Below are 8,850 nucleotides of genomic sequence, written 5' to 3'. Positions count from 1 at the left end.
ACTCACCTCAGCCTCCCAAAGGCGTGGGATTACAGGCTGAGCCACCGAGCCTGGCTATTAGAGGAGATTTTAAACAACGAAAACCAGCAAACATCTGGGGGCAGGGAGGCTAATTTAATTTGTCTCTACCTCCTCCCTCTGTTGTTTATAGGAGAAAATTCTTTTGAGGATTGTTAATTAAAAAGCTCATGTTTTTCCTGATGGACAGCAGTCCTATGAGTGCTCACTGAGATACTTGCTGGAGACCTCAGAAAGCACAAATGCCTTCTCCATGGTGCAATTCAGACTTCAGTGAACTCCAGTGTCAAAAGACATTTACGCTTAATATCAGATAGCATTTATATTTTAGTGAAGAAACAAGTTCACTGATGGGGAATCTATGTTTCACTCAAATTTGTATGTTTGGAGGAAAAAGCCTTTTTTTGTAAGATAATTAAATTTATATAAGAAAGTGTTAGATAAAATATGGGAAGTGTATATAAAACTTGCTTTAAGCTGGGCTTGGTGGCTCAGCCTGTAATCCCGTGTGTTAAACACAAGATTTTAAATCCAAGAGACCACAAAGAGCCAGGTCCGATGCAAACACATGAGGGTCTTTATTCAGGCTCGAGTCTGGGCTCACATTTGAAGCCGACGCAGCGACTTCAGGGACGAGAGCCCCGAGCCAGGCTAACACGCACCTTTTACACATAATTCTGAAGGGGTGGGGTGGTTTTACAAACTTGTGCACACAGGATTGGATAAAAACTATATGACGCAGTTACAAAGACTTTGATTGGTTGATTTAAGTTCGATTTGCGCGGGCTCAGGCTTAGTTACTTTTGATGGACAAGTAACTGCCAAACGGGCGGAATGGAATGCCAGATAAGCTAGGTTTAGTGAGCAGGCAGGAGGTCTGAAACACCACCGAGCTTGCCAGGAGAGAGACGCCACAGAGGCTACCACAATTTAAGCAAAGGGATGTCTGGAAGGGGCTTATTGCTTAACATTCACACACTGCTAGCAGCAGTTGCAGAATTCATATAGTAATAGTTCTTTTTTTGAGTTTTTTTGAATCTCTTGGGTCTCTCAGAGACATGGAATATTCTGGAGCTGAAGCTTTCTGAAGGAAGCTCATTCTTTACCATGATATCTTTCACTGCTAGTTCATTCCTTCTGCCTGACTTGACTGAGTAGCTGATACTGTGACCCAGCAAAGAGCAGGGAAAAGCAATATAAACATAGAGGGATGGATGAGCAACCTTCATTTACAGAGCAACTCCTGTTTACTTGCTAGCTTCTAACTCATGCTGTACTATTTCTAATACTTGGCGGTGTTGCCAATCCTTGCATCTCAGCAGAAGGCATTGCTATCCCATTTCAGAGATGGTAAAACAGTCTGGGAGATGTTGAGTTAGTGAACAGAACCAGAATGGAATCCAAGCTTTGACTCTACGGCCTGCTTCAATACCATTGCCTGTGTCCTGAACTGGCCTAAGCCTTGCTCAGAGGGTCCAGTAGAGTGCTGTGGAGGAAAGCAGAGCCCTGGATTCAGATTCTGCATCCGGATGCACTCTCAAACAGGAGCTGAGACATGGACAACCATCTAAGTAAGTGTTCTCCAAACAGCCAAGGCTCGGTCGCGCCTGTCCTCAAGCTTTGTGCCAACACAAAAGACATTCTCTGCCACTGTTGTTTTTTATTCATTTATTTATTTCTTTGACATGCTGACCCTACTTAACTCAGGGAAATAGAAAAGCTCCGATTAAGTCAGACAAGATGACACTCAGAACAAAATTTGCTTTAGAGGCAGGCTTATTTAGAGCGAGGTAGGGGGTAAACGGTGGGGTGAGTTTCTGGAAGTGGACTCAAAATGGCAGTGCTCCGGCTGCCAAACCTCATTTCCTCTTCATCTCACATCCCTGCTCAGCAGATGTCATCTCTCCTCTGTGAACTGACTGATGTCGGTCACACAGAGAACCTCAACTTCCTCCGAGTGCTTGTGAGAGGACCGGGTCTAATGTGGTTTCTGTCTAGTTAGCTACTAGGGCCTTCTGTAAGTAAATAACCCCACTTTGACACCAGAAAGGGTGTGGTAGGGATGGGGCTGTGGTTGGAGGGAGGAGAAGCAGGCTTGAGGGAAATTTTTAAAAGCCAATTTCTCTTAAAAAAAATGAAGTTCTTGGCTGAAGCTGTTCTCCCTTCCACCAGTGTTGTAGCATACCACACCACCCCAGGTTGCGCCCTGCCCTCTGCACATGGCCTCAGGCTACAGGCTCAAGCAAGTGAGGTCTTAACAACTCTTTGCCCTGCTTCCTGCAGGAAGATCATTAAGGATATGGCTCACTAAACCACACAAGAGAAATCCTTCTCAGGTGACTAACAGTCACTTTCTTCAGCTTCTTCACCGTTTTCTATTCCAGGAAGCTGCTCTTTCGCTGGGAACTGGTACGTTTTATCTTATGTGTTCTGGGACTCGTGTAGCTCATTTTCAGTTTTTGTGTTTGCTGCAAAAGCTCACAGCCAAACATGAGAGCCACTTCATTAGAGTGCATGGGGCCACAGGGCATCATCTGAGCAACAACCTCACCTCTCTTTTCACTGGGCTTCTTCTACAACTTCTTAATTTCCATCAGGTCTCTTTATGTAGTAAATCTGAAGAGATACCATATTGCTTGTGTCATTGCAAGAGATCTTAAATTATTCTGGAAAAACTCTATGTATTTGTCAAACCACATTTTTTTAGGAGTCTGCCCAACCTTCAACAGCACCCACTCTCCCTTTTTCTTGAAGAAATGTCTGAGCTGTCACAGAAGTGGGACCCTGAGCAATATTTTTGGTCCTATGTGATCTTGCCAGTCTGGCCAACTTGCCTGGAATGGATATAGGTGCCTGGCCCAAGCTGAGCTGCACAGATTAATCCTTTTCTCTAGAAATGTGAAGCCGAGAATGACAAATGCCACAGTCTGCTAGACTGGGTCCCTGACCTTGTAAATATCTGCAGCATTGATTCTTAACCCTGTCTGCCCCATAGAATCACCTGGGACACTTGAAAAAATATGGATCCATCTCTGCTTATTAAGGAACTTTAATACTCATAAACAATATGTCTTGGCCAGGCATGGTGGCTCAAGCTTGTAGTCCCAGCACTTTGAAACAGCCCAGCATGGTAATGCACACCTGTATTTCTGGTTACTTGGGAAGGCTAAGGCAAAAGGATCACCAGAGCCCAGCAGGTCAACACTGGGGTGGCCGTAAACATGCCACTGCACTCCATCCTGGGCTACGGAGTGAGACTCCAACTCAAAAAAAAAAAAGAAAAAGAAAAAGAAAAAAACAATGTGACTCACTAATTCTGCTCCCAGATATATTACCAAATAGAGTTACTTATTGGATTTATTTAGTATCATTCCTCTAAAGAGTTTGTGACTAGAGAATATAAGATCTAACTCTTAAGTTTTCCTGCCTCTCATTAAAAATTGTTACATAGGAAGCACATGAAGCCAGAGTACTTTCTTTTTTCCTTTTTTTTCTTTTTGAGTTGGGTCTCACCGTCACTCAGGCTGGAGTCCAACAGTGCCATTATGGCTAACCATAGCCTTAAACTGTGCTCAGGTGATCCTCTCACCTCAACTTTCCAAGTAGCTAGGACTATAGGCACCCATCACCATGCCTGCTTAATTTTTTTGATTTTTTGTAGAGACAGGCTGGTCTTGAACTACTGGCCTCAAGTGATTCTCCCACCTCGGCCTCCCAAAGTTCTGGGATGACAGGCTTGAGCCACTGCGCCCAGCCCAAAGTGCTTTCTCTTCCCTTTAGTCCCAACCACCTGCATGTGAACATATAGAACTGTGAACGGATTGCGGGATCTCTCGCCTTTGGACTTTATTCTGACTGCTTTACGAGGGTTCGCTCTCCAAAATAGATTTATGTATTAACCTACATTTGTTGAACACATCCTATGCTTGAGGCCCTCTGCTGGATGCTTTGGGTGGTAGGGGGAGAGGAAGAAAGTATACACCTGGACAGAACTGACCCTGGGGAGACGACAAAAGGACCATGCCGGAGAGGATCGATGGTCTATTCTCAGGATGTAGCAGTGGAGAAGGCACCAGAACCTTCCTCCAGGCAGCACCAGCAGGTTCTGCTTATCCTGTTATGTGCACATATCTATTATTCTTTCCATCTGTGGACATAATCAAGGGTTGGCTAAAGTGGCATTCGCATCATGCCCATGAAGAGGCTGGATGCACCATGTGAGTCCACATAAAGCCTGTCAGATATTCTGCATATTACAATTCCCATCCGAACCCTTCACTCAGCACCAATCTTCTCAGCTGGCCCTTCTTGTCCCTTCTTTTATTGTGTATCTACCTTTGAAAATAACAAAGAGATGAAATAGGAAATGGAAAATTACTCGGATGGAAAAACCCACCTTCTTAAATGTGAATTTTCAACGTGTTTAGAAATAGTCTATAGAATTTCTGAGACCACCCAGATATCACCACAAGCTAGCGTAACCGACAGAGTTCTAGGTTGAAGAGAAAAAACTACAGTATTAACTGAATGTTTTCTGAGTACTTTCATGCCAGATAATTCTACTAAGAGCTTAGATGCAATATTTTATTTGATACTCAGAACAACCTTTGAGTAATTCTATCTTCTCTGTGATAAAGAGCAAACTAGGCTTAGAGAGGTAAAGGAATGTGCCCAAGGTCATTCAGGTCATTAATGGAGGAGCCTGGAATGTGAGGATTTTGTTTTCCATAGTTGTTTTATTCTTTCCTCTTCAGCACTTGATAAATATTTATTGAATGAGTGAATAAATTACTATCTAGCTCCAGAAGCAAATCTCTAGCAGGTGGGTAGAAAGAATCATGTGGTAATGGATAAGGCCCCTTTACCACGGATTCTAGGCTTGAACACGGAGGTGTCCTCTTTCAGAAGCAAGTGGTGGCACAGAAATAGTATCCCATGACCCAGAAGAGCCAGCGTCTAATCTTGGCTCTTTAGCCGTGTAACCTGTGACCCATAATCCTCATGCCTGTCTTAGTTTCAGGTGTCTTTTTTGCAAGATGAGGATCTCATAGTACCTCTTCACTCTTTCCAACTCCAACAGCCTTTCAGCCACAGGAATTTTACACTAGAGAAATTGATCTTCTGAATAAACCACTCCAAGGACAAATCACTAATGGTCTCCAGGGCTCTTGGGAAAGACTCATTTCCATTCCAAACAGGGTGTCACCTCCCCTCTATCCCCTGACTCCCTATGGGGATGTTACACTTAGTGTTTTTTCTTTTACTTATTTCAACTTTTAATTTTGAAATAATTTTGTACTTACCAAAAAAGTAATAAAAACAGTTTTGTTATTTTTTTGGTAAATTCCTGAATACCCTTCACGTAATTTCCCCAAATGTTAGCATTTTTCCTGCCACAGTGAAATGATCAAAATTAGAAAGTTAACATTGATAAAATGCTATTACCTGTCCTACGGTCTTCATCTTCACTACTTGTCCCACTACGTCCTTTTCCTGGTCAAGGTTTCCAGTTCAGTTTATGCATTGCATTTTGTTGTCTTGTTTCTCCCTTGATCTGCAACAGATTCACAGTCTGTCTTTGTCTTTCATGCCCTTGGTCCATTTGAAAAGTGCTGCTAAGGCATTTTTAAAAGAAAGTCCCTCAATTTGGGTTTTTCTGATGGTGATTGAGTTCAGGTTATGAACTTTTAGTAAGAATATCACAGAAGTGATTTTGGCGTTGTGTGTGTGTGTGTGTGTGTGTGTGTGTGTGTGTGTGTGCGCGCGCGCGCATCTTATCAGGAGCCACATGGTATCAACTTGTCATATTACCCAAGATGCCAGTGTTGATTATTCTCTATGTTTTATCTGAAAAAGAGGGTAATCATAGTACCTGCCTTACAAGGTTGTCAGGAGAATTCAATGGAAAACATGACATAGCACAATTCCTGGGGCATATCAGGACTTAATATATCATGAACATCCTCTTTTCTAAAAAGGCATATCAAATGATGAGAAGATTATCTAAGGAGAAATGGGAGTTGCTGGTAGAGCTGGATTTGGGGCATCTGCAGATGTACATCTTGCCTTTGCATCCACCGCTGCCGCTGTGCCCCCTGGAGTCAGAAGGATTCCAGCAGGCCCACAAGACTCACAGCTCTGTAAGGCCAGCAAGGGTAACTAAAGTGTCATTTGAGTGCCTATTGCACGCCCAGTGGCCGAGAACATGTCTAGTCATCCCGGATCTTGCCTCCACAATGGCAGGTAACCTTTTCAAGGGCATGAAATTCTAATAGTCTTTGAAGTCAAGTTCCTAGACATTATGCTTTTGCCTGGGTAGAACATATAATTAATATACAATTCTGGGTTTTGCAAGTGACATCTCCATAGAGTGTTTATTTAACTACAGACTTATTGACATGTAGGCATTCTGTAATATTTTTCTATTAGTCTGTGAATAGGCAGTTCAGTGAATTATTTATCGGGCTAGCACACCCTGATGCTTTTTTTTTAAAAGAACGTTCTCTATTGGAAGTCATGCTCTTGCTTAGTCAATTCACCTTCTCCTGTCCAGATCTCTTCTCTTGAGGAAAGACCATCGAAACCCAAAGCAGCATTTTTGTGTGTTGAGGCAGAGATTAAGTCTACTCAAGACTTTCGTTGCCTCCAATTATAATCTCCCTGAAGTCAAATCCAGAACCTCATTTTCTAATTGATTGTAGGTCATGTGATGCCCAAATGCCCAGTCGCTGTGCTTTTCTAGAAATGAGCAAAGCTTCAGTGACAGAGAAGGCAAGAGAGATGGCAGGGCCCTCTTCCTGCCAGATTCCAGCCTTGTTTCCCCGAAGATGGCTGAGGGTGTTGGGGACGGTGTGACAGCAAGAGCCACTGAATCAGAAGGTGTTGTTCTGTCTTCTCTTTACCTTCATGCTCTCCGTGGTGCCATTTTTGCCCCGTTTCCTCCTCCCTAAGTACTTTGTGGTGGTTCAAGTGAAGCATGATCATAGCTTGAACTGGGGCGGTTGAGGAGAAGGCAATGAACAGTTCGGGTCAGACTCAGAGGTGTATTTGAAGTCCCTGTTGAAAGGATTGGCTAATGGGTTAGCTGAAAGGAATCTGAGTACCTGAGCAACTATGAGTGCTGGTGCCATTGACTAAGGCGAGGAACCCTGAGAGAGGAGCAAATTTAGAAGGAAGGGCTCAAGAGTTTGGTTTGGGGCCTGTCATGTTTGAGAGGCCTATTAGAGAGCCAAGGGGATATGTCAAATAAAAACTTTGGATATGTAAGACTGTAATTTAGGGAAGAGTGCATGGGATTTTATGCGGTGCATCTGGAATTACGATCTTAGTACGAAACTTTGACGATGTATTTAACCTCTCTGAGTCTCAATTATCATATTTGTCAATCATAAATTATATTTCTCATATTTCAGTTATCTATTGCTATATAACAAGCCACCCCAAAGTGTGGCGACTTAAAACAACGTCGTATTACTCTGATATTCTGTGGACTGGGGTTCAGCTGGGAGCTGACCTGGCTGGAGGTCCTCCAAGACTCGCTCTGGGTGACCGCTGGGGATTTAGCAGCTTAGCCTGAGCTTTTTTACATGGCAGTGACTAGATCTTGAGAGGACAGACTCAGTGCTCTACCTCTGCTTGCATCGTGCTTGCTAACGTCCCGTCGGAGGAAAAAAATCTCACGTCCAAGCCCAGAGGCAATGTGGGAGGAGAACACATGAAAGTGAGGCGGGAGGTGCGGCTAGTTGGGGCCACCCCGCAGGAGTCTATCCCGGCGGACGTCTCCAGCGCGCCGGTGCAGGAGGAAGAGGGCGGAGCCAGGGGAGCGCGGGCTGCCCGGGCGGGGCTGAGCGAGGGGCGTGCGCCGCCCGCCGGGCCCTGCCCGGCCCGCCGAGTCCCGCTCACTTGGCGCCCGGCCCGGCCCGGCCCGGCCCGGCCCGTCCCGGGGAGCGGGGCGGTGCGGGCCGCCAGCCCCGAGCGCGCCCGCTGGACCGAACTGCGCGCTGGCGGCGCCGCGGTGGCCGTCCCCGCGCCCGCTGCCCGCGTTTCCGCGCTCTGGGTACCGCCTCGAGCGCCCAGCCGGGCCAAGCCACAGGCGCGTGCCTGGGCCACGTGGCCGACGTCGGCAGGTACTGCCGCAGGCGAGGACCCGAGGAGCTCTCCCAAGACTTGCGCCTGGAGGAGCTCAACGAGGACCGGAATCCCTTCACTCTCCTTGTAGGCATGCGGATGTCTTGATGCTGGACTTAGCCCAGATGGCTGCGGGACCTCTTACTCTCACTGATGCCAACCCTAGCTCCCAGGGCAGTTCTTTCAGTGCTGAGGAGTTCCAAGACCTCTGGCCTCACTCGTCCTTGGTCATTGGTGGGGGACCAGTCGGGAACGGCCAAAGCCCTGAGTGCCGCCTTGCTCCACTGTGGTTGGCTTGTCTGTGCCTGGAAAGTTTGGCATCATTCGTTCAGGCTGTGCGCTGGAAAGTACTACAGCCATCCTCCAACAGAAGTTCCGGCTGCTCCCCTCACAGGCGCTCTACTCTTGAAACTCAGGGAGAGAGGGAGCTCCAGAAGCTGCTGGTTTAAGCACCTCAGACTTGGGGGAAAGCTGGGTTTTTTTATAGTTTGATATATTGGCCAAAAGCTGAACGGGGAGGCTAAGAACATTCCTGGGGTGGCCTTATGCTTTTAAGTTTCTTCTCTCTTTTTTAAAATTGAAAAGTAGATTAATAACAGAGTTACAATGGGGGGGGGGGTGATGGCACATAAGGTTCAAACCAGCTACAAGCGCTGGTGCTGTTTAAAAAGTTTCAGGTAACCAAAGACATGGGCTGGGCTCCTG

General features: G+C 45.9%; 1 pseudogene; it reads left to right on the top strand.

The window, feature by feature from the left end:
• Positions 1-1,852: 1,852 nt before the first annotated feature.
• On the top strand, positions 1,853-8,554 carry LOC110595865 (annotated as a pseudogene).
• The last annotated feature ends 296 nt before the right edge of the window (positions 8,555-8,850 follow it).

The sequence above is a fragment of the Carlito syrichta genome, unplaced genomic scaffold, assembly GCF_000164805.1.
Source record: "Carlito syrichta isolate Samal-C Ts95f unplaced genomic scaffold, Tarsius_syrichta-2.0.1 Scaffold304767, whole genome shotgun sequence".
NCBI lineage: Eukaryota > Metazoa > Chordata > Mammalia > Primates > Tarsiidae > Carlito > Carlito syrichta.
The sequence above is the reverse complement of the archived record's forward strand: the minus strand, read 5'-3'. Positions and strand labels throughout refer to the sequence as shown.